Source organism: Mirounga angustirostris, unplaced genomic scaffold, assembly GCF_029215605.1.
Source record: "Mirounga angustirostris isolate CCGP_5_RB_7025 unplaced genomic scaffold, mMirAng1.0.hap1 SCAF_4, whole genome shotgun sequence".
Taxonomy (NCBI): domain Eukaryota; kingdom Metazoa; phylum Chordata; class Mammalia; order Carnivora; family Phocidae; genus Mirounga; species Mirounga angustirostris.
Window position 1 is genome coordinate 70,170,801 of NW_026991712.1, and position 26,114 is coordinate 70,196,914.

At 43.8% G+C, this 26,114-nt stretch overlaps 1 long non-coding RNA gene across 2 annotated transcripts; it reads left to right on the forward strand.

Moving 5' to 3' along the window:
- The first annotated feature begins 890 nt into the window (after window positions 1-890).
- Window positions 891-26,008, forward strand: LOC123859043 (uncharacterized). 2 transcript variants are annotated; one of them, XR_006794352.3, is made up of 9 exons: window positions 891-1,798; window positions 4,178-6,664; window positions 8,646-8,832; window positions 9,167-10,799; window positions 18,680-18,775; window positions 21,499-21,655; window positions 22,137-22,254; window positions 25,715-25,826; window positions 25,934-26,008. It is a non-coding gene; the product is annotated as an uncharacterized LOC123859043 (long non-coding RNA). The 2 variants fall into 2 exon arrangements; XR_010410693.1 differs by having other exon boundaries at window positions 892-1,798; window positions 25,715-25,959.
- Window positions 26,009-26,114: the final 106 nt, after the last annotated feature.

Genomic DNA, 26,114 nt, shown 5'->3' on the forward strand with positions numbered 1-26,114 from the left:
AACAGGGCGGTCTGGAAGCAGGATGGCCCTCTGCGAGTGGACCGAACACCATCCGGAGAGCGCACAGAGAAGACGGCCCAGGACCGCGCCCCAGGGAACTCCACCCACGCAACTGGACAATGCTTATATCCCACTTTTCATCAAATATACGCTGAATTACAAAACACGCTGCGAGATCAGTAGGGGGAGTTCATTGCTCTAATTTTTTTCAGGGGAGAAAAACGAGGCTTTAGTGTAAGGCTTGTTCATGATCACCTGACGGTGAGTCTTGCCTTTCCGTCTCCCAACCAACAGAGCCCCTACTCTGCCCTAAAAATTAACACAATGTATCCGATTGCTGAAACATATTCTTTCTCAAAATTTCGGTAGAGTGCATCAAGAAATACGATTTTTCTTTTTAAATGCCTTTTGTTCCTTTTCTCCCAACCCTCATGAAATACTGTGATCAACTTTGTTTTAACAAATACCACCAGATACTAAAAATATGTTTAAAAAAATTCGGATAGAGGAAAATTTTAAGAACCTATCTCCACCAGTAAGCTCACAACTTCTTCAAGTTCTCTGAGCTGCATAAATAAACCTTGACAGATTCTGGCTTTACGCTTATTAACTCGGCAAGTCCATCCCCAGTCCTCCTATCTCGAGGACGTGCCTAATCGCTCCCCCACCCCCCGTCCCTCTCCCTCCTTCCCCCGCCCCCCTCCGGCCGCACCACCTGCTCCCGGCGCCTCCCCCTCTCCTCCCGTTTGCCCGCCCGCGCCGGTTCTCACGCACCGCCCGCGGCCCACCCCGCCGCTCCCACCCCTTTCACTTCCTCGGTGCTTCAGGATCCGAGCCGGACCGCCGCAAGCCTAGCTTCCCAGCCCCTCCCGCACTCCTGCTTTTCCCCGCCCGCCCTCGGGCGCCGCGCCCCCCACGAAGTTCTCCCTCCCGCACCGCCCCCCGCGAGGACTTCAGAGGCGGTCCCTGGCCGGCCGGCGCTGATTGGCTGTCTCTCCAGCGCCCCGCCCCTGTGCACGCGCAGGAGGTGGGGCGGGCCCCGAAGCGGGCGCGCGCGGCGCGGTCCCGCGGGCGAAGCGTCCGTGACCCGCGTGCCGGCCTCAGCGTCCGGGCCCGGGCGTCCGCGAGGTGGGGGCGGGCGGCGGCGGCGGGGCTGTACCCGGGCTGGGGACTCACGTGGCCCCGAAGGGCCCCCCCCCCCCTTTGCCCCGGCAGCGCTCCCTAGCCGCGGCCAGTCGGGCGTCCCGCAGGGACTGGGAGCTGCCCGAGGGGCCGTCGTCGTCGCCAGCCCGGTAGCCCGGATGTCGCTGCCCCCCGCGGCGGGGCCGCCGACGCTCCTCTAGGCCCCGGGAGGAGGCTCGTCTTAAAGGGACAGTGCCGAGTTCGTGCCGGAATGGGCGGCGCATCCTGCCCTCCGTGCGCGACCCGTGTCCTGAGGGGACGCCGCGGCGCCCGCGCCATGGGCCCCCTCCTCCGGGCGGGGCGCCGTTGGAGCGCGGCGCGCCCTGCCCCGGGACGGCCGCAGATGGGTTTTCTCGGGCCCGAGCCGTGGCCGGTGGCGCCGCGCGGGGCCGGGAGGCGCCGGCCTGTGATTGGCCGAGGCCGCCGTGAATGCAGGACATTGTCTGGTCGCGGCCGTCTCTGTCCCTGCCCGCCGCCCTTCCACAGACCAAGATGGGTGCGGAGCGAGGCTCCGGTCGCCAAGGTGCCCGCGGCCGGGGAGTGCCTTCGATGGTGGGAACACCACAGTGGGAAAACGTAACTTTTACGAGATCACGGATTCTGAGAATGGCAAAAGGTGCTGTTTCAAAATACAAAATCATTCTCAACAAGGAAATAAAATTGTGTTTGATATAAAGGTTTCCTTTAAAATTAAAAATATTAAGGTAATTGAAAAGGGCCGACTGTCATAAAAACGGATTCGTTTTGTCTTCAAGAGTCCTTTAAGACCTATGATAATTCTTCTGAATATCCTTTATGAAATTTTAAGCTGTATATTAATACATATTCATATGTATATGAAATAACTTTGTTCTGGATAGTACAGCCTCTCTGGGTCTTAGTTTCCATATTTGTAAAAAAGACTGGACTGGTAGCTTTCCAAGTTTGTTTCTATTGTTAAAATAACTCTGACTCTAAATCTAGACTTAAACTCCTGACATGTCCTGTGTGTTGGATCACATCTCAAGGTCTTGGAATAAATGAGATCTTTTAAAGAGCCCTCGAGGAGATTTCAGTTCTCAGATCATCTTTGAATGTATGTGGGAGTTATTTAAGTGGAGTTGTAATCTTTCAGTGTGTAATTTTGGAGTAAAGGGAAATGAGAGCAGTGGAGAAATGTATGGAGATCAATCAGTTATTAGTCAATGTGAAGAGCAGGGTTTTCTTTCATCCTAAATAAGTTTTCTAGGTAATGGAACATTATAATAAAGAATAGCCGTCTTTCCTATTTTGTTCCCAGTATCAAAGGAGTAGAAAGATGGCAAAGGAAAGAAGACACATATGAAATAAGAGATACACAAATGGAAAATGTTTGGAGAGTTTTGAATAAAACTAAGTTGCATTTGCTTTTTAAAAAGCTGGGTAGGAGAAATTATTGTAGAGTTAAAAGCAGACTTGTGTTAATACAGATTACCTGTGTGTTTATATATGTATGTATATGTATACATATGCATATATTTAAATCTGTTTTAATTTTTTAAAGATTTTATTTTAATTCCAGTATAGTTAATATACAGTGTTATATTAGTTTCAGGTGTACAAAATAGTGATTCAACAATTTCAGACATTACCAATGTAGATTATAATATATTATAGCTTCAGTTTAATGCCCTCTTCAAAATTAAAAAAAAAAGTCAATGATTTCATTTAATTGAACAATCAACAAGAATTAGAGACTTGGAAATGACAAACAAATGAAGGAAGGAAAACATCCAGAAAACAAGATAAATTTAATGGACATGATTCATTGCAAGAGACATGACCTCATTCCTTATTAGAGGGATTTCCACTAAACCAGATTTGATGTTAAATAAATTTATCGTACAGACTTTCCTCAAAATTATACTAATTTAATATGTTTTTTCATTGTTATCATTGTTGTTTTGTGGTATGGAAAAGGAAAAAAGAGAAGAGATACAATGAAAAATTTAAAACATTGTTGCAACTTCCTTAAATGACAGTTGTTCCAATCTCCTCTACCTCACCCATCATAATATGGGAATAAAAGCAGAAATAATCGGCATAAAGATTCTAGCTGTCTCCAGAAGTGAAACGTGAATAGTTGTGTGGATGTCTGTGAGTGATGCGAATTTAGTTTTGATTACTTAAACTTCTAGAATTTGAATTGTTAATTTCTAGAATTAAACTAATTTTACCTGAAAGTTATTGAATAAATGATTAAAAGTTAGGGATTAAGCTGAGTGAAATAAGCTGTTTGTAATAAACATAAGCAGCAGGTTGTATGATATAGTCTATAAGGCATGAAATGACTAGCCAAGTAAGTTTGAGACTTTTCCAGCAAGTCTTTTCCTTAGGACTTTTGCTTTGGTATTCCATATGTAACTATAGAATAAGCTGTATAGAATCATAATATTTACCGAACACTTGGTATATACCAAGCACTGTTTTAAGTATCTTCTTAGAGGCTCACAAAAATCCTAGGGAGCAGGTACATTATTATCCCCATTTTATTTATTATTAATTAATTAATTAATTAATTAAATAGGATATGTTTTATTTTTTTAAAGATTTTATTTATTTATTTGAGAGAGAGAGCACGAGTAGGGGATAAGGGGCAGAGGGAAGGGGAGAAGCAGACTCTCCTCCGGCTGAGCAGGGAGCCTGATGTGGGGCTCCATCCCAGGACCTTGGGATCTGGACCTGAGCCACAGGCAGATGCTTCATGGACTGAGCCATGCAGGCGCCCCTATTATCCCCATTTTAAAGATGCAGAAAGGTTAGGTAGCTTGCCTGAAGTCAGACAGCTGGGGGGCAGAGCTGGGAATCGGGCCTAGAATCCTGTCTGACTCTGCTCAAAGTCATGTGGCTATGTGTTCTCAATCCCTGAGCAGGCTTAGTTATTTCTATGGGTGTGATTATTAATGCACTTTTGATCAGATTTTTTTCAACAGATACACATTTAAATATTTTGCCCTTTCATCCTTTTATATTTCAGGTGAGCCTGTGGCTGCCGGAGAGCCGTCTGTGCTTAGTTTGCTGCGGAAAGTCAAGCATGTCTGTCACCTTTGAAGAGAAACACCCCCAGAAATTTGCATCTCTATTCTCTTTTAACCAGACATGGACATGGACAGTAGCACATGGGAAAGTCTGCTCACCTTCTGCTTTTCGGTGTTTTCTCTTTCTCTTTGTTCTTTTTCTTCTTTCAGGCCTATGGCTTCATGAGACCCCGAGAATACCGGCTGGCCATGTTGGGTACATCGGGTTGGTGTCCATCCCAGCAGAGGTGCTGGTGTCCATAGTCAGTATCGGCCGAAGGCTGCCAAGTCACTCAGTTCTTCAGAAGACAGAGAAAGGAGGGGAGACCAAGAATGCGTGACAGGAATTTGGGGGTTCAGTAGCATAAAGCTGAGAGAAAGGGCTGGTACTTTCAAGACATTCCCCCCTCCCCTTTCTTCTTCAGTCTGTACCTTCGGCTGAGAAGTGGCACATCCTTCATGACAATCAAGGGTAGAGGGTTGCTGCCTCTCACATTCCCCTTGGCCTTAGAGACCTGGTGCTACAGGCAGTAGACAGGTCATGCTCCTGGGGAGCTCTGCCAAAGTCCGGGGGAAAGGGGCTTTCAGTCTCAAATCATTCCCTGTCATTGCTTGTTCACGGTGCCTGTATCGGGAGGGTTAAGAAATTAGAAATAAAATTATTCTGAAGGGGATCACTTGCGACTCATTAATCCATGTGATTTCTGATGCTCATTATCACTGAAAATTGAGTTGCCTAAGTCTGTTTAACTTTTGTGATTAAGGATCAGCGCTAGGATTTGAGGTTCCAGGGACAGAGAGGGATGAAAGAATTGTGTTCAGCTGTCCTCCGCCCCCACCCGCCCCACAGCCAGCACCCAGTGCTCTTTGTCCTTGGCCAACAAGTGCTTCTCCATCTCCCGTAAAACACTGACAGGGAGGTGGACAGCGCAGCATGGAGCACAGGCCAGCTTTGGGCGACCCGATCCACAAGTCCTGCTGCCATCAGTGTCTTAGTCCCTAAGGCGCCTAGAGGGGCAGGTCTGACTGAAGCCTGGTCTCATTAGCCAGGGGTTGTCTTTTTATTTTATTGTAGTTTTACAGTGTTCCATAACGAAGCTCTTTCCATCTGACATTTTTCTTTCTTTTTAAAAAGATTTTATTTATTTATTTGACAGAGAGAGGGAACACAAGCAGGGGCAGTGGGAGAGGGAGAAGTAGGCTTCCGGCGGACCAGGGAGCCCGATGTGGGGCTCAATCCCAGGACCCTGGGATCATGACCTGAGCCAAAGGCAGACGCTTAACGACTGAGCCACCCAGATGCCCTCCATCTGATATTTTTCAAATCCAAATATTTAAACATCTTATGAATGTGTAAAACTATTTTAAATCTAATAGCAAGCACCTACTCCTGTATCTTTGTACTAGTACTTCTCACTCAACAGGTGGCCACCCTCTCTTCCTGGGCTCCAGCACACAACCAGATTCTGGCACGCCATCTTCCTTCTTTAACCCCTCAGCCTGGGGTGGGGATGGCTTCCCATGGCGGCCGCCCCCGGATGCCTCACCTTGCTGATTCCTTTCACTTGGCCCACACTTCTTAAAAGTCTTTTCCGAAAGTCCAAGTGAATGTGCCTTTCCTTCCCTTCTTGGATGGGGCCTGCCTCAGACATCCATCATGATGTGGCCCCTTATTGATATCTCCAGTTTCATCTGTGGCCTTTCCCTGCTGTGTTTTTTTTCCCCCTCTCACACAGCAAACTACTACTGTCCCCCACACACTTTGACCCTGGAGGATGCTGTTCTTTCTGTCAGGAAAACTCTATGAAGACTTCCTTGGGCTCCTTCCACATGGGCTGCGTCTCTTACAACATTGACCACATTGTATTGGAATTGCTGCTTGGCCCTTTGAAAAATGAGGTTCCTTGAGGTCAGAGCTCACATCATTCATCTGCACATCTTGGTGCTTAGCACCATGCCAAACACATACAAGAACATGATGAAGGAATAGCTAAATACAGATCGCCATTTCCTTTATTGATTCTTTATCCAGATCAGCTGTCTGGCTTTTTCAAAATTTAATCAATTCAAAATTGAAGTTTCATTTATTTCAATCTTGTCAATATTGATGTAGATAAAATGATTGATACCCTCTAATTAACATTTACGTGGTAGCATGCTTTTACTACACTGGATACACCAGATCTCTCAAACCTTGAGTAAATTAATATTTCTAATTCAAGTGTTTACAATTTTTTTTTTTAAGATTTTATTTATTTATTTGACAGAGAGAGACACGGCAAGAGAGGGAACACAAGCAGGGGGAGTGGGAGAGAGAAGCAGGCTTCCCAATGAGCAGGGAGCTGATGCGGGGCTCGATCCTAGGACCCTGGGATCATGACCTGAGCTGAAGGCAGACGCCCAATGACTGAGCCCCCCAGGCGCCCCTCAAGTGTTTACAATTTAAGGTAATCTGATTTCTTCATTAGCAGCGAAGCTTTTTCTTTTGTGTAACAGTCATTTTCTAGGTTATTTATTTGGCAAATGCTGCTTTCCTTGTATCAGCTTTGCCTTAAAAGTAATTCTGTGTTGTACTCCACTACAACTGAGAAGTATCATTTTGCTATTTTTTGCCTGTAAATACAAAAATATCGAGAACAATGTAACAGTCCTATTCTTTTCAAGGCAACTCCACTGTCTATGTGTTTTTGGCAGCAAGAGCAGGGGACGGACCAGCTTCTTCCCGTCCCTTCCCTGTGTTTCTCTAGCTCTAGCAGAGACGTTTTCTGTAATTGGTTTTCCACATTTGCCAAGAGTCTGTTTCCTCTTAACATTCAACATGTTTAACAGAAGTCTTGTAATCGTTCCAAAAATAATAAAGCTGGTCCCAAGCATAAAAATGATCCATACACAACACATTGTTGTTGTTGTTTTTTTGTCGTGGCTTTGGTTTGTTAAGTTCTTTTTAATAATTTTTAGTGTCAAATTATGTGGTAGAAATAAAAAGCTTTTCTTCACAGTAATAAAACCCACTATAGAACTAGAATCAATGATTCTGTGCACCTTGTGCATAGGGTGAGAGTTACCTGCTGAGGCCACCCCGGGATTTATGGCCACCTCAGTGTCCAGCTCTTCTTGCTGGGTTGGAAGTGGGACGTTCCGGTTAAATTTAATGCCGTATCCTCAGAAGGAACAAAAGTGTGTTTGAGCTACCTGCTTCTGATATATTGGGAAGGCTATTCTTAATCTGATGAAATTTGTTTCTCACGTTGTCAAATGCTAACATAAAAAAGCAACACTAGCTTATATTTTATCCACCCCCCCATCACTCCTAGGAGGTGGTTAAGGTGTCCCAAAATAACTTTCTCTGTTTTAATAATTAGATATTGGACAAATGAAAAAAATGTAGATTTCCTTTAAAATTGTTACTTGATTTATTGGTGTTGTAGTCATCATTATTATTACCACCACTGTTATTATGAATGAAGGATCTTTAAGTATTTAGGGCATCTGGACTTGGGAAGAGCTTTAAAATCCCAGAGAGAAATCAGAGGCACGGGCAAGCAGGTAGCTGTGGAGCCGAAAACACAGTCTCTATGATTTTGTGCAAGGCATTTTAACCTTTTCTTCATCAGTGAGTTAGAATCCAAATGATAAGCCCGGGGTACCCCAATGTTTATAGCAGCAATGTCCACAATAGCCAAACTATGGAAAGAGCCCAGATGTCCATTGACAGGTGAATGGAAAAGAAGATGTGGTATATATATGCAATGGAATATTACTCAGCCATCAAAAAAATTGAAATCTTGGGGTGCCTGGGTGGCTCAGTCGGTTAAGCATCTGCCTTCAGCTCAGGTCATGATCTCAGGCTCCTGGATTCGAGCCCTGCATCGGGCTCCCTGCTCAGCGGCGAGTCTGCTCCTCCCTCTCTGTGCTCTCTTTCCCTCTCTCTCTCTCTCTTTCAAATAAATAAATAAAATCTTTAAAAAAATTGAAATCTTGCCATTTGCAACAACGTGGATGGAACTAGAGGGTATTATGCTAAGCAAAATAAGTCAGTCAGAGAAAAACAATTATCATATGATCTCACTTATATGTGGAATTTAAGAACAAAACAGAGGATCATAGGGGAAGAGAGGAAAAAATAAAACAAGACAAATCAGAGAGGGAGACAAATCATAAGAGACTTTTAACCACTGGGTATTGTATAAGACTGATGAATCACTGACCTCTACCTCTGAAACCAGTAATACATTATATGTTAGTTAATTGAATTTAAATAAAAAAAATTTAAAAAACCCAAAAGATAAGCCCGGGGAAATAAAACTAATAACCATGGCGAAGAGATGTTGCCCTCTGCGTCACTGTTAGAGTGAGCATCCCAGAGCAGGCGGATTCTATCCCCCGACTCACACCCATGTTTGGAAACCTGTTTCGTCCTCTCCCCAGATCCACTTGTCTCTGCTGAAGGAGCCCGCCATTTCCCACAGGACCTGGACATACCGTGAGCTAAAGGTCTTGCTGCTCCACGCCCCTCTGGGGTCCAGCAGCATCCATATGACCGGTGACTGCTTTGGAAATGAAGAAGCTCAGGATGAATCTGGGCCTTTGCAATCCAAATCGGCATCTTCACAAGGTCTTTGGGGGACCAAGGGCAACCCTGATATGAGAAGCCTGGCTTAGAGCACCCCCAAATGAAGATAAACCAAGAGTGCCACCCCTGGGGAAGTGGGAACCCCCTTATATATAGTATATTTTACCCCCTTTTATATTTTAGCCTACGTTTCCAGGGAATGGAAAGATTTGGGGTGGGGGGATAAAAAAAGAGTACTCACCTTACTAAGCCTAATCAATACATAAAGTTCAAATTATATGATCACCTTCATGGTAAACAAAATGAAACACTATGGTGGGCACAGGTGTCATGTGGTGGAGAGGTGTTACATTTCGGATCTGTGTTGGTTTCCTAGGGCTGCTGTGACAAAGTACCACAGGCCGGCTGGCTTCAGCGACAGAGCATCCGCTGGTTCCAGAGGCTGGAAGTCTGAGACCCTCGCTCCCTCTGAGTCTCTGGGGATAGCCCTTCCCTGCGTCTTCCTAGCTCCTGCATCCTTGGCCTGCAGCTGCCTGGCTCTGCCCCGTGCCTGGCTCGGCACATGGCACTCTCTGTGGGTGCCTGCCTCCGCACCTGGGGCTCTCTTCCTCCTCTGTGGAAACCGGTGATCATTAAGCCCCCTCTCCCCCAACTCCAGTATGGCCTCACCCACAACGCTGTGCTTTCCAAGTAAGGCCACATTCTGCTAGACCTGGGGATCCCGAGATGAAGAAGACATGGCCTTTGGAGGAGATCCCGGTCAGGAGGGAGACGGGAGAGCAGCAGGAGGGGTTCCCAGGGTGTCTTTCCAGCCAGACTCCAGGCCACCCCCACGATGATTCCGTGGCCCTGGAACCTGGATGTGTAACAAATCCCAAGCGATTCTGACTCAGACAGCCTCACTTGCAATCCCCCGCCAGAGGCATCAGGATCCCAGCAGAGGTCCCCATGCCTCCCAGCTCGCCCAGAGCGGCCCCCAAGTGTGCTTGCTGACAGATGACAGTGTGTGTGTTTGTGTGCACGTGCGCGTATATAAGAATGAATCTGAGCAGGAGACCCTAGTTGTGGAGAAAGCAATCAGGAATTGGTTGTTAGAATACAGGTGACAAGAGCCCTCACTCACAGTGTCATGACAGACACTTTTATTGTGGCGAACTCTATACACTAACCTCAAGCATTTCAAAACAGAGGTGGTTCACTTATTCATCCAATACTTCAGTGCCAAGTTGTACTCAGTGCCTTGGGATTTGGGGGGTTTGCTCTTAATTTAAAAAAATTTAATAAATTTAGGAAATTAATATAACACATTTTGATTTTGCCCATTTTGGACATGTAAAAATTGTCATCATCACAGCAAGGACATCAATTACTTTATTTTACATTTGTATGTATTTTTTTCTGAATAGGTAAAACCAAAATGTACAAAGGATGACGGTACAAAGTGAATGTCTCTCCCACAGAGGTGACTGCTGTTACTTGAGAAAAGCCATTTTAACACCAAAGAAGTAAGAAGGACATAATCTTAGAGAAAAAAGAGAGCTTTTCCCAAAAGGGAACAGTTAGGGGAAAAAATATGTGTATATATTTTTCCTTTTTTTTTATTCATCCATCACTTTTTTCCAAGTATTTCCACACTCCTTTTATGAATGAGGCATTGTTCCAGGTGGGAGGAGTACATCAGAGAACAAAACAATGCAAACACCATTCCCTGCCTTTTTGGACTTACATTCCTGTGGGAACTGAATCTGAAATTGGGACACAGAAGTCCAAGTCATATGAAAAGGGAGAAGCCAACAGAAGCTAAAGGAAGAGGATGTCCCAGCCAGCCAAGTGCCCCCCGGTGACCTCCAGGCGCAAGGGGTACAAAGGTGGACATGAGGTTAGAAATCGCCACCTGCCATGCCCAGGACTGCTCAGAGGATACGCCAGTCAGACCAGGTGAAGGACTGCATGTCTGGGTCTCATCGGCACTTGAGAAGCAGAGCCTGACAATAGAGTTTGATCCAGATGTGAGTACAAGTGCAAGAGATGGGTGGTGAGATGGAAGGGATCTTCAGGAGCAGAGGAGAGTGATTTTAATTTTTTTTTTTTAAAGATTTTATTTATTTATTTGACAGAGACAGAGACAGCGAGAGCAGGAACACAAGCAGGGGGAGTGGGAGAGGGAGAAGCAGGCTTCCCGCTGAGCCGGGAGCCCGACGTGGGACTCGATCCCAGGACCCTGGGATCATGACCTGAGCCGAAGGCAGCCGCTCAACCAACTGAGCCACCCAGGCGCCCGATTTTAATTTTTTAAATAGGGTTTCTGTTCATGCAAAGAAACTAGCTAAATCTGTTTATCATTTGCACGCTTTCTTCTTCATTCTTCCAGTATCTGGGCGTGCCCCTCAACCAAGGTAGCCACTGAGCTATGATAAATTACTGGGTCTCTGCCGATGGCTCTCCGATCAGGACATTGGGTGGGAAGCATCGACCTCAATCTTTACACTTCCTAAAAATTAATAGGCTTTTTTTAAAAAAGCAGTTTTAGAAAAAAAAAAAAAGTAGTTTTAGGGTTTTTTTTTTTTAAAGATTTTATTTATTTATTCATGAGAGACAGAGAGAGAGACAGAGGCAGAGGGAGAAGCAGGCTCCCCGCCAAGCAGGGAGCCCGATGCGGGACTCGATCCCAGGACCCTGGGACCATGACCTGAGCCGAAGGCAGACGCTTAACCAACTGAGCCACCCAGGCATCCCTAGTTTGAGGTTTATAGAAAAGTTTTTGTATATGCCCTCATCCATCCCAATTTCCTCTATTATTAACATCTTGTGTTAGTGTGATAATTTGTTACAATTGATGAATGTATATTGACACATGATTATTAACTAAAGTCAATAGTTTACATTAGTGTTCCCTCTTTGTGGTGTACATTCTGTGAGGGTTTTTTGTTTTTGTTTTTTTTTAAATAATCTCTACAGCCAACGCGGGGCTTGCTCACAACTGAGATCAAGAGTCACATGCTCATCTGCTGGGAACCAGCCAGGCGCCCCACGTTCTGTGGGTTTTGACAAATGTATAATGACATATATCCACCATGGTAGCATCCTATGGAATAATTTCACTGCCCTAAAAATCCCTTGTGCTCTGCCTATTCATCTGTCCTCCCCCTGAACCTCTGACAACCACTGGTCTTTTTACTATCTCCATAGTTTTTGCCTTTTCCAGGATGTCACATGGCTGGAACCATACAATATGTGGCCTTTTCAGATTCTCTTCTTTCACTTAGTGATATACATTTAATGTATATGCTATATGTATATGTAGATATACATGTCTTTTTGTGCTTAAAAGCTCATTTGTTCTTCACACTATATATTATTCCATCATCTGGATGGACCACATTCGTGTTTCCATTCATCCATTATAAGGACGTTTTGGTTGCTTCTAAGTTTTGGCAATCATGAACAAAACTGCCTATAAACTTTCGTGTGCAAGTTTTTGTGTGAACATAAATTTTCAACTTATGTGGGTAAATGCTAAGGAGAGTTATTGTAGGAGCACATGATGAAAAAATGTTTAACCTTTACACTTTTCCTTCAAGAAACTCTTCCCTTTGTGTAAAATTTTGAAGGCAGAAAAAAAATGCAGCATAACATTTTGTCTTAAAATACTATGTTGCATGTAATTTTTTTTCTTGATATGAGGTCGTCAGTTTAGGAAACCGTATTTCACATCACAACACAAAGCTAAAAAATGTTTTTAGCATAACTTCTTGGGCATTTGGCTTTAAAGAATAAACTATTTTTTTAGAGCATTTTTAGGTTCACAACAAAATTGAGGTTCCCATATACCCCTCCCCACATTTGTTTTTAATGCTGTCACTTTTTAAAAAGATTTTATTTATTTATTTGTCAGAGTTGAGAGAGAGAGAGCACAAGCAGGGGGAGCAGCAGAGGAAGAAGCAGGCTCCCTGCTGGGCAAGGAGCCTGATGTGGGGCTCGATCCCAGAACCCTGGGATCATGACCTGAGCTGAAGGCAGATGCTTAACTGACTGAGCCACTCAGGTGTCGCTTTAAAAAAAATTTTTTTTTTTAAGATTTTATTTATTTATTTGAGACAGAGAGAATGAGAGACAGAGAGCATGAGAGGGAGGAGGGTCAGAGGGAGAAGCAGACTCCCCGCCGAGCAGGGAGCCCGATGCGGGACTCGATCCCGGGACTCCAGGATCATGACCTGAGCCGAAGGCAGTCGCCTAACCAACTGAGCCACCCAGGCGCCCCAGGTGTCCCTTTTAATGCTGTCATTTATAAAAATATAGTAACATGTAGATTTATTAATGAAAATGTTGATTATAAAAACCCTACAACTTCTTTTTTTTTTTTTTGAAGATTTTATTTATTTATTTGAGAGAGAGAGAATGAGAGACAGAGAGCACGAGAGGGAGGAGGGTCAGAGGGAGAAGCAGACCCCCTGCCGAGCAGGGAGCCCGATGTGGGACTCGATCCCAGGACTCCAGGATCATGACCTGAGCCGAAGGCAGTCGCTTAACCAACTGAGCCACCCAGGCGCCCAAAACCCTACAACTTCTAAAATTCAAGAGCAATAGCAGTTCACAGAAACAAGTATACACAATGCACACCTGTGTTACATAAGCATCATTTCCTCTGTCCCACCCCCTGTCTTGGTCATCACTCAGTTCCTGTGTAAGCTTGACATCATTTTCCCATGCTTTGCAAGCATATTTACACAAAAGTAGGGTTTTGCCCTTATTTTCACAAAAACGGGATCCTACCATAAATAGTGTCCTGCTAGCATAATTTGTTTTCTTTATGTTATGAACTTTTCAGCTTAGGCATAAAAACTTTATTCTTTAAAATATTTTATTTTTACGCTATCTCCACACCCAACATAGGGCTTGAACTCTCAACCCCGAGATCAAGAGAGTTGCATGCTCCACCAACTGAACCAGCCAGGTGTCCCTAAACCTTATTTTTGTAATGGCTGGAATGTATTCCTTAATCTATCCCTTCTCCTGGTGTGGAAATTTAAACAATTTTGCATTAAAAATCATGTTTAAGTAAACATCCTACATACTCGTCTTTATGCATTTGTGCTAAAACCTCTGTAGGATAGAGTCAGAAGACTAGAATTGTTATCATCTGGTCAATTTACACACACACACACACACACAGTCACTCATATATATGATTTCCCCCCTTTAAATTCCATCAACATTTCATGAACAAGTAGATCCTTAATCCTGAATGTTATTAAGCATTTTTATTTTTTGCTGATTTGAAAGACAAAAATGTGTATCTCTTTGTTTCAACTGATATTTACTGATCTTGAATGTCTTTTCATATGCTTGGAAGCTATTTGTATTTCATCTTTTGTGAATTGTCTGCTCATGTCGTTTGCCTATATTTTCTCTTCATGTAATTTTCGTTTGCACAAGTCATATATTAATATAATATTATGATTTAAAAATTCAGACAGTGTAGAAGTGTAAAGAATTAAAGATAAAAATTCTCCACCCAGAAATTAGTTATCAGGGGCACCTGGGTGGCTCAGTCGGTTAAGCAGCTGCCTTCGGCTCAGGTCATGATCCCGGGGTCCCGGGATCGAGCCCCACATTGGGCTCCCTGCTCAGTGGGGAGCCTGCTTCTCCCTCTGCCTGCCGCTCCCCCTGCTTGTGCTCTCTCTCTGTCAAATAAGTAAATAAAATCTTTTTAAAAAAAGAAATTAGTTATCATAGTCAAAAGTTGGGATGTATTTCTCTAATTTCCTGTGTGTGGGATACATACATATACAATGTGCATATGTGTGTATATATGCGTATGCGATCACAATATATATATTATTCTCCATCACATTTTTAACTTAACAATATATTTTGTATAGGTTTATATATTATATAAATGGTTTTAGTTAATAAGATGCCATATACATCTATATAGAATCCTGATTTTTTTTACCATTATTTAGTATTCCATAAATTTTTTGTCTTTTTCTTCCTTCCTATTTAATGAACAAGTATATACTACTTACTGTGCATAAGGTACCCTTCTAGTGCTTGATAAAAATTAGCCCATTTCATCGTCACAACTATCCCATGGAGTAGATATTACTGAGATCCCCATTTTTTTTTTTTATTTGCGAGAGAGAGAATGAGAGAGAGCAAGAGAGGGAGGAGGGTCAGAGGGAGAAGCAGACTCCCTGCTGAGCAAGGAGCCCGATGTGGGACTTGATCCTGGGACTCCAGGATCATGACCTGAGCCGAAGGCAGTCGCTTAACCAACTGAGCCACCCAGGCGCCCGAGATCCCCATTTTTATCAAAGAAACTAAGTTACAAAAAAGTTAAGTACTTAATCAAGATCACGCTGCTGGTCGGTTACAGAATAGATTAAAATTTGACTTGACAATTCCCGTATTGATAGGCTTAAGTTGTTTCCAATTTTTTGCTCTTTCGCATAGTGTTGCAATAAACATCCCAGGGAGCCAGAGAGAAGCTTGAGTAAGGGAGCGGCAGGAAGTCAGGTCCAGAGGGGCCGAGAAAGTTGGAAGGAGGTGCCAAAACAGGCAGGAGAAAGAAGGGCTAAGGGCACATGATATGATCCATAGACAGTCTCCAGAAAGAACACATCTTTATAGCTTTTCTAAGGAAGGAATAGACCATGGAGCCAACGAAATGCAATTTGTCTTGAGGACAAGGTCAACAAGAGCCAGCCTGCTGGGCAGGCTACCATGTGGAAAACTTGATTATTAAGCCACAAGCGAGGACTCTGATAGTCATTATTTTTCAATAATTAGGGGACTAAATATGGAACAATATCACATTATGTTATCAAGTAGCATATTAATATGATTTTACTCTGTTTACTTGGCAAATACTCAGTATTTGTGGAAAGTTCACTCATATTGAATTGAATGAAATGAATACAGAGTGAATATTTGCTGTTTCTTTTTGGATGACATTTTATAGCTAAAAGAAGAGAAAGGCTATTTTTTAGGATAAGGAACTAAGAGATATATAAAAGAGAAAACAAGCAGTTGAAAAATAAAAGTAGATGAGAAATGATAAAAATTAGTAGAAATTGTGAAATGTCTTAGACTGGTCAAACAAAAAGCAAAATGGGCAGAAGTTTCCTCCCTAAGTTGCACTGAATTTGAAAATGCGGAAGTGGGATTAATTTTAGATTTTGAAAAAACTGAGCTCCTCAAAATTCTATTTTTAGAATGAACATCATTATCTTAAAAGTCCTTGTTGCACAGATAGACATTTCTTGTTCCTGGATGGGAACATTTAATATCACAACAATATCAACTTTCCCCCCAAATAAGCTATACATTAAGCACAATTTTAAAAAATTCCAATAGGGTTTGGAGGGTTTTGGGGTACTTGGGTGGTGCAGTCGGTCAAGCGACCCACCCTTCACTTCCTCCCAGGTCATGATCTCAGGGCGGTGAGTTCGAGCCCCCGAATGGGCTCCCCGCTCCGGGTAGAATCTGCTTAAGATTCTCTCTCCCTCTATGCCTCCCCCATATGCTCTCTCTCTTTCTATCTCTCTCACATATAAATAAATAAATCTTTTTAAAAAAAGAATCTGGGGAGTTTGAGGGGTAGTGGTAACAGAAATGTAAAAATCTGTGACACAATAAAAACATCAGAAACAGGTCCGAATATGCATATTAAATTTTTGTCATCTGAAATTAAAGCATTTAGATGTAATGAGGAAAAGACGAACTGCTTAATAAATGACACAAACCAAAGATTTGGAGGTGGCCCATCAACTTGCAAAAAAAAAATTTTTTTTTAAATAAAAATTTCCATGGTTGGGAATATAGTACAGAAAACAGAACACTCTTGAGGTCCAGTTGGAATATAAATTGGCACATTTCTTTTTTCTTTTCCTTTTCTTTTTTAAGATTTTATTTTTAAGCAATGGCCACACCCAATGTGGGGCTCAAACTCACAACTCTGAGATCAAGAGTCACAAGGTCTGCAGACTGAGCCAGCCAGGTGCCCCCCCTAAACTGATACATTTCTGGAGAGAAATTACATACATAGAATCTTTAAAAATGTCTATACTTTATGAACCAGTGCTTCTACTTCTAAGGATGTATTTTATATTATTTTTAAAATATTTTATTTATTTATTTGACAGAGAGAGAGAGAGAGACAGAGCACAAGCAGGGGGAATGGCAGGCAGAGGGAGAAGCAGGCTCCCCGCTGAGCAGGGAGCCCGATGTGGGGCTCCATTCCAGGACTCTGGGATCATGAGCCGAAGGCAGATGCTTAACGATTGAGCCACCCAGGTGCCCCTACTTCTAAGAATGTATTTTAAAGAAATAATTGTTTATGTGTCCAAAGATTTAGCTATAAGAATGTTAACTGAGTCTTGATTATCCTGTCTAAATTATTTATAAACCTAGTCAACGGAAGGAGAGGAATAGATAAATTATAGCACATCCACACAATGAAGTACTATACAGCCATCAAAATGATGTAGAAAATCAATGAGGTAACATTTATTGAGTACTCGCCACATGCCAAGTAATTTCTAAGAACTTTCCATGTAATGGTGCATTTCACCTCCCCGCCACCCTATGAGGCAGGGCAATTATTACTTCCATTTTATAGATGAAGAACTTGAAGGAGGGGGTCTGATCTCTTGCTAGTAAGTGGTAGTGCCTGTGTCAGAACTAGACGGTGGGACTCCTGAGCTCATACTCCTAATCATTACAATTGAGGAGATTAGGTAACAACAATGGAAAATTTATATAATAGAATAGGTGAAAAAGAATAGTATATGCTGTATGATTCTGTTTTCATAAAAGAACATACGAGTGTATAATCATAGAAAGAACCTGGAAAGAAATACAGTAAAATGCCAAGTCGTTTTCTCTGGGAGCTGGGGTTCTAGGTCATTTGAACAGATGCTGGTGGTGCCTTGGTCCCCACCCCCAAGTCATCACCTGGAGTCCTTTATCACAGGCCATAAGTTTTCTAGTCTCTCTGCTTAAGGGCATGTCTGGTGGTGTACGGGGCAAGCTAGAGTGCTGGGAGCTGATGTCCCCAGAGCAACTCCCTCCAATGACAGAGATAAGGAAAATCTGTGTCCTAAGATGGCTGACTGAGCCAGTGAGAGAGTCTCAGTCCTTGCCCCGGGGCTCTTCCGGGTTCTTCTCCCTGCTCTGCTTCCAGTTTCCTCTCCCTGCCCCGCTTCACGCACGTGCCAAAAGTGCCAAATATGTGGAAGTAGAAGTGCATAAATTGCCGCCTTTGTGCTCAGGGCTCAGACCTTTGGAGATCACTCTCCTCTGAGCCTGCTGGTGTTAAATAAACCTCCGATCCTCCAAGATCTCCGGGTGCTGCTTGGTTCTTCCATCAGGTGATCCTGTCCGGGTTCTGGAACAACAGAAGTCACCCTTTGCTGGGGTGTGTCCTTGTCAGTTTCCCAGAGGGTCCTCAATGGGAAAGAGCCCTGGGGTACACATAGTAGTAATGCATCCAACAATGCACCTTTATTAGCTTTTTCTTTTCTTTTTTTTTTTTAAAGATTTTATTTATTTATTTGAGAGAGAGAGAGAGAGAGCATGAGCTGAGGAAGTGGAAGAGGGAGAGGGACAAGCAGACTCCCAGCTGAGCATGGAGCCCGATACTGGGAGGGGGTGCTCCATTGGCGATCATGACCTGCGCTGAAGTCACACACTTAACCGGGCGCTCCTGTTAGCTTTCTCTCCTCCTCTCCCTATCTCATTTCTTCACGCCCTCACTATGCTCCTGGGAGCACTCCCCAAATTCCTTGCACCTAAATCTTGTCTCAGAGTTGGCTTTGTGGGGAATCCGAACCTGGAGATTAATTTTAATTTTCCACCTTTTGTTTGTTTTCTTTGTTTACTGCAGTAGGCACTGCATTTTAACAAGTTATAAAGGAAGACAGCGTTGTTGTCTTCCTTTACAAAGGAAGGAAGGAACTCCCTGGACTTCTAGTTAAACAAGGTGGGTTGAGCACATGCCTTTATCTCCCTCCCAAGACCTCAATTAATGCCATTATAGGAATAAAATATGCAAATACACAAGGGCAAGGAGGAGAGGAAATGCCACCACCATGTGGACTTGGCAAAGTGAAATGTCCGTGAATAGCTAGTGCAGCTACCACGGAAGGTGGCTCCGTGTCTCCTCTCAACACTGCAGGGCCAGGGGTCCAAACTCCATGGCTCCTCACACAGGAACTGGAGGTTGACGGTGGATGCGGGTACCAAGGAGGGGGTGCAGGCTGGGTTTGAGAACTCTGGGGAGTCACTTATGAGGTGGGGACAGGTGGGACAAGGGATGGTCACTTTTATTATAAGCCTTCTAGTACTATTCGACTTTTTGGAAGCGATGTGCATATATTAGTAATTTTTAAATAAAAGACCGAAGGGATATTTTTATCATTTAGATGTGGGAAAATCAGAACTAGACTGGTGCTGAGTGCCATTAGATAATCCGTTTGATACACACGCACACTTGCTCATAGCAGCAGTAGCCCCGATCGTCAAAAGGTAGAAACAGACCAAATGTCCATCAGTGACTGAAGGACTGAGTAAAGTGTGGTGGACACATGCAGTGGATTATTAAAGTATAAAAAGGCATGAAGTACTGATATCCACTACAATGTGTATGAACCTCGAAAACGTTGTGCTGAATGAAAAAAGCCAGACACAGAAGGCCACGTATTGTATGATTCCATTTATAGGAGATGTCCAGAACAGGTAGATCCATAGAGAAAGAACACAGATTTGAGGTCACCAGGGGCTGGGTGGAAGGGCTAATGGGGATTAACTGCTAAATAGGTATAGAGTCTCCTTTGGGGTGATAAACACGTTTTGAAACTAGATGGGGGTGTTGCATAGACTGTGAGTGTGCTAAATACTACTGAATTGTTCACCCTAAGATGGCTAAGTTTATGTTATGTGAATGTCACCTCAGTTTATTTTTTTAAATTATTTATTTCAGAGAGAGAGAACGAGTGGGAGGGACAGAGGGAGAGGGAGAGAGAGAATCTCAAGCAGACTCCACACTAAGCAAGGAGCCTGACGTGGGGCTTGATCCCACGACCCTAGGATCATGACCCGAGCTGACACCAAGAGTTGGACACTTAACCGAATGAGCCACCCAGGCGCCCCAATGCCACCTCAGTTTAAAAGAAAGAAAGAGGAGTGCCTGGGTGGCTCAGTTGGTTAGGCGTCCGACTCTTGGTTTCAGCTTAGGTCACGATCTCATGATCCATGAGATCGAGTCTCATGTGGGGCTCGATGCTCAGTGGGACGTCTGCTTGAAGACTTTCGCCCTCTGCCCCTCCCTCCAAATAAATCTTGAATTTATTTATTTATCTTGAGGGGGAGAGAGCAGGAGCGGAGGGGAGGGGCAGAGGGAGAGGGAGAAGCAGACAAGCAGACTCCCCACTGAGCAAGGAGCCCGACTCGGGGCTCGATCGCAGGACGCCAGGATCATGACCTGAGCTGAAGGCAGACGCTTAACTGACTGAGCCACCCAGGCGCCCCTAAAATAAATCTTTAAAGAAAACAAAGAAAGAAAGAAAAAAGCATTCAGGCTGAGAAAGGAGTGGGAAGGCAAGAAGAATTGGAAAGCACAGCACCACTGCACATGTCCTGTTCTGAGAAATTTTGTTATGCGGACAGGTGATGCTGCCTGACAGGATGACACGAGGCCCTCGGAACAGGCCACCCCATGGGACATACACGTGCCAGCCCCATGAAGTCATGGAAGCTCCAGTGGCAAAAGGCCTGGGTTCCAATGGGTCTTGATTATGTAGTGAGATATTTGGAATCAGGAAGAGAATTCCATGTGCTGAGTTTCTGTCTAGATTTAGTAGACACAGATAAACATAAGAAACGTTAAGGGAGCATTCTTTAAAATCTCTTTACCGCCAGCTTGTTCATGTCCCATGTGGTGTTCCCCAAATCCCAACTTCATCATAAACACATATTGGGCCGATTAAAGGGCTAAGTGCTTCTCTTTCTTACTCTCTAAATCCATAATCCACAACCACATTTGTTATGCTCTGAATTGTGTTCCCCCACCTCCCAAATTCATATGCTGAAATCCTAACCCCCAGTACAGCCAAATGTGACCTTATCTGGAGATAGAATCTTTACAGCGGTAATCTAGTTAATTTGAGGTCAGAGGGGTGGGCCCTAATCCAATATGTCTGGTGTCCTTATAAGAAGGGGCAGTGGGGATACAAAGACAGACACAAAGGGAAGATGATGTGAAGAGACACAGGGACAGAGAGCCTTCTCCAAGACAAGGAGAGGGGCTGGGAGCAGATTCTCCCTCACCAGCCCTCAGAAGGGACCGATCCTGTGACATCTTGATTTCAGACTTCTAGCCACCAGAACTGTGAGACAATGCATTTGTTGTTTAAACGACACAGTTGTTTTTTTTTTAAGTAGGCTCTACACCCAACATGGGGCTCAAACTCACAACCGCTGAGATCAAGGGTCACATGCTCCTCTGACTGAGCCAGCCCGGTGCCCCTTAACCACACAGTTTTTAATACTTTGTTATGACAGCCCTAGCAAACTAATGATACATTATCTAATAATCCTTGCTTTTCATCCCTAATGTGCCCATTGTCTGCATAAATACTTTGCCCATCGTGCAATGGTTGGTCAATGGAATAAACTCACTGTCCTTTTATTTATTTATTTTTAAAGATTTTATTTATTTATTTGAGAGCGAGCGAGCACAGAGGGAGAGGGAGAGAGAAGCAGTCTCCATGTTGAGCAGGGAGCCCGATGCAGGACTCGATCCCAGGACCCTGAGATCAGGACCTGAGCCGAAAGCAGACGCTTCACCGACTGAGCCACCCAGGTGCCCCCTCCATAAGTACTTTTATTATACTAATTGCAAGGAGGATGTTGGAATATCCGTGCTTTCACATGAGTCAGCAACTGCTTGAGGGAAAGCTGTAACGTGGGGTCTGGCTGATTTGTACACCAGCGGCTCCCAAGTCACGCACGGGCCTGTGTGGAAGGACGCAGCAGAGGGTTGACTTTGTGGCCCTTTACCAAGTTCCTGTAAATGTGAATTCTGGGCAGCAGCTCCTGGGGACTGGAACGTGGCTATTTTAATGCAAAATTAATTGTCAGATATAAGACTGCACGGGCCTGCTCTCTGGTGACCAGCTCACCCTCTCGCTAGGTGCCGGCCTTCTGTCCTCAATGCTCCGTAGTTTGCTAGCAGTATTCGCATTATCATAAATGATTTCAGCATCTCAAACCCAAAACACAACCCTCTTGGTCAGCTCCCACCCACTTTGTAATTTTCTTTTTCTCATTTATTTCCACAACAGGAAGGACATCGTTTCTAGAATTTGTGTGTTATCTCCACTTGCATCTCATCATCATCCCCATCGGAAGATCAGTTGTATACCTTTGACACCCGCTTCGATTTGGAGCTGAATTCCGGGCGTAAGGAATGATAAAAATTCTATCTTTAATGTCCTATCAAGAAAGTCCTATGTGTTCTATCTATGATTTTTCATGCAATCACTGTGTACAACTATTTCATGTTCTGAAGAGCATCTTGATGTGTAGATTAAGTTAATTTGAGGCAGGAAGATGTAATATCCCCGGAGACGAATGTTTCTCTCAGGATGAGCTCTACATGTGCTGGGCCGTGAAGCAGCTCTTACCCTCCCATAAGCCCATGGATTCAACGCGACCTTTTACTGAAGGTACACAGACAACCCATCCAAAAATGTCCCCATTCACAAGATATAAGGGGTGTGTCAATTTCCTAGGGTGGCCGTAACAAAGGGCCACAAATGACGTGGCTGAAAATAGAAATATACTCTTTCACAGTTCGGGAGGCTAGAATAAGCTCCAAGTGAAGATGTCAGCAGGGCTGTGCGCCCTCTGGTACATGGAGGGGAACCCTTCCTTGCCTCATGCTAGCTTCTGCTGGTTTGCTGACCATCTCTGGCATTCCTTGGTTTGAGGCTGCAGAACTCCAGCCTCCACCCTCACCGTCACATGGCCTTCTCCCTTGTGTGTCTCTGTGTCTTCACATGGCTACCTTCTTCTCAGGACCCTGGTCACACTGACTTCATTTTAACTAATTAACATCAGTAAAAATCCTATTTCCAAATAAAGACAAATTCTAAGGTACTGGGGTTAAGACTTGAGTATATTCTTTTTTTTTTTTTTTTTTTTTTTTTAAGATTTTATTTATTTATTTGACAGAGAGAGACACAGCAAGAGAGGGAACACAAGCAGGGGGAGTGGGGGAGGGAGAAGCAGGCTCCCCGCAGAGCAGGGAGCCCGATGCGGGACTCGATCCCAGGACCCTGGGATCATGACCTGAGCTGAAGGCAGTCGCTTAACCAACTGAGCCACCCAGGCGCCCAAGACTTGAGTATATTCTTTTGGGGGTGGGAGGGTGCAGTTCAACCCATTACTAGGGGATAAGGTAAACCTCACAGATTTGAGGGCAACTCATAAGGCAGCATTTTTGTTTAATGAGACATCTTATTTACAAGAACGTGCGTAAAACATATAAGCATAGTTAAAAAATCATAAGGCAAATATCTATGTAACCCCCACTCAGGTCAAGAAACAGAATCTTGCTAGTACCAGAGAAGCCCCCTGTGCACCCCTCCTTTGTCAGAACCGTCCTCCAGGGTCCATCCAGCATCCCACATTGAATTTAGTTGTCATGGCTCCTTGAATCTGTGACAGTTCCTCATTCTTTATCTTCCATGACCTTGATATTTTTGAAGAATGCTAGTCGTTTTTTAAAAAGATCTTATTTATTTGAGAGAGAGCAGGAGTGGGGAGAGGAGCAGAGGGAGAGGGACAAGCAGACTCTACCCTGAGCACAGAGCCCAACATGGGGCTCGATCCCAGGACCGACCTGGTGCCGAAATCAAGAGTCAGAAGCTTGACTGAGCCACCCAGGTGTCCCACTAGTCACTTATTTTGTAGGACGTGCCAAAGTTTGGGTTTGTCTTGAGGTTGACGTTATACATTTTTGGCAAGAGTCCCACAGAATCATGCCCTTCTCAGCACATCCATCAGATGGTACACGATGTCCTCACATCTTATTGATCATTTGATGAAGGAGGTGTCAAGTTGGCTAACCACCAAGTTAGTATTCTTCCGTCTCCAATAATATCTTGTGGGGATACAAGCAGACTCTACCCTGAGCACAGAGCTGAACCTATGTACATATCTTGTCATTCTTTTGCCCACTGCATTTAACATTCATTAATGATTCCTATCTTTAACAGTTACTGTGTTTTTGAGGATTTTGTTTACATCACGCCTTCTAGCTCTATTAATTGGTATTCTACTGTAAGGAAAGCTGTCTCTTTCCCTCATTTATTTATGCAAGTATTCACTTATATCATGGATGTTTGGTTGCACGGTTTACAATTGATTGCTAGCATTGAGTTATTTTTTTCTTTTTTTTTTAAGATTTTATTTATTTATTCATGAAAGACAGAGAGAGAGAGACAGAGGCAGAGGGAGAAGCAGGCTCCCCGCGGAGCAGGGAGCCCGATGCGGGACTCGATCCCAGGACCCTGGGATCATGACCTGAGCCGAAGGCAGACGCTTAACGGACTGAGCCACCCAGGCGTCCCGAGTTATTTTTTTCAAAGCATTCCAGATTTGGCCATCAGAAGCATTAAGTTGGCTCCTGAGTCCCTTGTCATGCCCCCCTTTCCATCCCCACCATTTTATGAGCACTCCCTTTTTTGGCATCACAGATATTCCGGACTTGTTTTATGACTTCCCTGCCCCAGCCCTGGAATCAACCATTTCTCCAGGGTGCCCTAGTTCCCTTTATAGAAGGTATTTAGAAACCAGTATTTGTGTACTAGGTGTACTCACTGCTGCTGGGGTGTCTTTACTTTTAGGCCCTTCTCTCAGTGGACAAAACTAGGAAAGGTATATGTATATTCTCACTCATCCGTCTGTATTTATCAAAGCATCTGTACATATAAAAACCTCCTATTTCAATCCAACACCACAGGGTTCATTCTAGTCTTTCTCAACTTTTGTGACTCCTTTTCTCCAATAATGAAAACCTGTTTTCATTATGGATCTTTCATTATCCACAGTATATTTATTTGCTCAATCCAAATATGCTAAAGGTGTTTTTAGAATTGCTAACCCATAACCCTTTACTACCTACAGTATAATTGTGTATAGTTTGTTATGTCTTTAGCCTTATACAGTCACATCCTGTTCTCAAAGTTGCTGGTTGTATGCTAGTTTTCTTTCCTGTCCCCTTCAGTGTGGTAATGTCACTCATTTGTAATATAGGCAGGTTCATTCATTACTTTTTATTTCATTTTGAGTTCCCTGAACACCATGGCTGGTTTCAATTATTTTTGGACTACGGAAAACACTACTATGGTTCTGAGTCAGAGCTAAACAAAAATGTATACTGAAAAAGGGGTCACTTGTCCCAAATACCCCATTCCCAATCCTCCTTACTTTCCACACTGAACCCACTCACCCTCTGTAGGTAAACAGTCTCATTAGTTTCTATTCTTGCCGTGTTTCTTTACACAAATGAGCAGATACATGCATATTTTCTTATATTACCTTTGTTATATCATGGTAACCTGTAGACACCCTTGCACTTTGCTTTTCTCATTTAATATATCCTGGATATGATGACATCAATTCATAGAGCTCTTCCTCATGCTTTGTAAGCTGTGTAGGACTCCCTTGGGTGGATGTACCATAGTTTATTCACTCACTCTATGTGTAGACATTTAGAGCATCTCCAATAATATTGCAGTGAGCAACTTCGTGCATTATGCGTGTGCTTTTTGCACTGTTGGAAGGTTATTGTCGGGGTATTTTCCTAGAAGTGAGATCGCGGGGTCAATAAGTAAGTACATTTTGGTTTTCTTAGGTATGACCAAGTTCCTCTCCAGGCAGTACTAGTTTGCACTTCCACTGGCAACATGAGAGTGTTTCGCCAACAGAATGTGTTGTCATACTTTAAACTTTTCCCAATCTCACAGGTGAGAAATGTTATGTTTTAATTTCTGTATGTTTGAATTTTTATATTTTAGGGATATTTCAAAATCTTAAGGGTGAACTTTTTCCTTTTTTTTTCTTTTCCTATCAGGATTTTGGTCCTTTGTCCTTCAACTTTAGTAGGAGTTGGCCTCATGACATTAGAAAGCTTATGAGGGGCGCCTGGGTGGCTCAGTCAGTTAAGCGTCTGCCTTCAGCTCAGGTCATGATCCCAGGGTCCCGGGATCGAGTCCCACATCGGGCTCTCTGCTCCGTGGGAAGCCTGCTTCTCC